The 2,669-nt window shown below is 46.2% G+C and overlaps 1 non-coding gene across 1 annotated transcript; it reads right to left on the bottom strand.

The window, feature by feature from the left end:
* Nucleotides 1–2,213: 2,213 nt before the first annotated feature.
* Nucleotides 2,214–2,285, bottom strand: TRNAD-GUC (transfer RNA aspartic acid (anticodon GUC)). The gene has a single exon. It is a non-coding gene; the product is annotated as a tRNA-Asp (tRNA).
* Nucleotides 2,286–2,669: the final 384 nt, after the last annotated feature.

The raw sequence follows: 2,669 nt of genomic DNA on the forward strand, positions 1-2,669 counted from the left end.
CTGAGCAGCTTCGCCAATCACCCTCTTGAGGGCCATGAGGGCGCGAGGAGGAGCCAGGAGCGCTTGCCATGTTTTGAAGTTTTTTGTGGTTTGTTCCGATGCTCTTTGTGCGATGTGGATGGCACTTGGGGATCTAAATCTCTTTATATAGATGTTGCCTGTGCGTGGTAAGGGGCTTATTTGCAAAAAAAAATATGGACCGTTCGCATTCGCCCAATGCGTGGAAATCGAGGCAACGACATGAAGGAATCATAAAGACAGAACTTGGAGATCAAAATCGGACTGTCGTCAATCTGGAGTATGATGAAGAACCCGCCTTGCAAAGCCGAAGACATAAGCCGGATACTACATCGTCATTGAAGGCAAGTTCGGGGGCTACTGAGGGAGTCCTAGATTCGGGGGTACTCGGGTGTTCAGTCTATTCGATATGGGCCGAACTGATGGGCCGTGAAGATAAAGCAGAAGACTATCCCCCGTGTCTGGGTAGGACTCATATATGCGTGGACGGCAAGTTTGGTGTCCGGATGTACTATTTTCTTCTTCTGTAAACTGACTCTGTACAACCCTAGGCCCCTCTGGTGTGTATATAAGCGAAGGGTTTAGTTCGTAGGGGCTATCAGAACAACCATATGCGAGACAGCTAGGGTTTAGCCATCATGATCTCGAGATAGATCAACTCTTGTAACCCCTATATTCATCGAATACAATCAAGCAGGACGTATTGTTTTACCTCCTTTAAGAGGACCCGTACCTGGGTAAACATCGTGTTCCCATTGTCCCTTGTTGCCATTGATCCTAGACTCACAGCTTGGGCCCTCCTACCCGAGATCTGCCAGTTTTGACACCAACACATGTCACCTCCTGTTTGCACTCCATGCACCTCTTCCTCATGCCGGCCCGCGACAACAACCGCTAGTGTGTTTGAGCTCGCCACCGCAAGGGCCTCAGATCCTCCATCAGTTGGCTTCGGGCGGGAACGTCCATAGAGGGAGCCCCATAAACGCCCACACCAACTTCTGGGTTGTCCTTGGTCGCGTCTGACACGCTCCCCCAAGGTTGCATCAGCTTCGTCATTGCTTTAGTTCCTACAATCGTCGTGGATCGCCGATATGGTGGTTGAGCATGGTCAGGTGGAATCAGGGTTTAAGGTGCTCCTCCACATCAACCCTACGGTGCCTCAAGTAATGCGGAGTGTTCCATTCTTTGGAGGAGAGGTTAGGTTTTGTGTCTCCTTGAATTTTTGGTCGCTGTGTAGATGTCAGACGTACCCTTTTCAATATGCTCCAAGTTGACACCGACACGGGTGCGGAGCCCTAGCGGAGAAGGGGCAGACAAGGTCGCAAACAGGTCCATAGCAGACCGGGGGGATGGGGGCATGGCAATATCACCAGGCAACAATTGTGGCGGCGGGGGCGTCACCCCTCCGTCGCCTAACCCTAGCATGACGAAAATACGCATATGATCTTTTCGATTGCCCTTGTTCAATTTGTCAAGACAAGTGTACTAGAGCCCTAACAAATAGGCCAAGCTTGGCAGCATGGGTTTGCTAAAACCGCGGTAATCTAAACCGTCGGCATTTAAATGACTAGGCAATTATTATTGTCATGTCGATTTAAAAAAAAGATACCTCTTTCTCAATTAATATCGAAAACACGATACTGGAATAGTATGATTTATAAAACTATGGTATTTCTAGATGGTAAACACATCGGAGTTTCCCAAACCGTGGTTTAGAAAAACATGTTGTATTCTTTAAATACTCTAAAAAAACAAGCTACCAAACGTGGTCTTGGAGTTTTGAAAAGAAAAAGATAACGATGAGTGTTTTCAACAGAAAATTATGACAAGATGATAAAACATGGGTATACGCCTTAAGCTTTTCTTTATACTATAGTGCATATTTGATTAATTTATGGTGAATAAACCCGAGAGGGTTGATATTATGTATTCTTTAGTTCTTTATAATCAAACTCAGCTTTTGGAGCCCAAAATATCACAATCATCAAAGCAAACAGATTTTCACGAAAAGAAGCTGAATGTGCATCATCATTAGAGAGAATAGACAAAAAGTACACTATGGTAGAACATGACATCTGATGTGAGCACATGCGTGACAAACATGTAGGGCAGGTATAAGAGAACCCCGTCTAATTTATTAAATAGCATGAATGTTGTAATCTGATTGTCGAAATGAAAAATTGAAAAAAAAAATACGCCGTTGCCGGGGATCGAACCCGGGTCACCCGCGTGACAGGCGGGAATACTTACCACTATACTACAACGACTTTGCTGATTTATTTCTGTAGCAATCTAAAAAACCAAAGGCACGATCCACTGAACCCAACTCACAAATTCTGTTTCTAGCACAGAAGCTGATATAAAGAGCATCAACAGAGCAGGCGGCGCATGGCAAATCAGATGGATTACCAGGTCGGTGCTAATGTAAGTGTGAAGGTATTTGCTGGCTCCCAGCTTGTACACATCAGGGGACTAAGAGCATCTCCAACAAACGCGTAATGCGCGGCGCGCTAAAAAAGCATTTGCAGCGCGCTGTTCGCGAGTTTTTGCGCGGCGAGGAGCGCTTGCTCCAGCAGCCGTTGCAAAGTTTAGCGCATGCGAGCCGCTCCAGCGGGCACTCCAAAAATAAATTGCGCTATACACTCAAAACA

The sequence above is a fragment of the Triticum aestivum genome, chromosome 3B, assembly GCF_018294505.1.
Source record: "Triticum aestivum cultivar Chinese Spring chromosome 3B, IWGSC CS RefSeq v2.1, whole genome shotgun sequence".
In the NCBI taxonomy this organism is placed as follows: Eukaryota; Viridiplantae; Streptophyta; class Magnoliopsida; order Poales; family Poaceae; genus Triticum; species Triticum aestivum.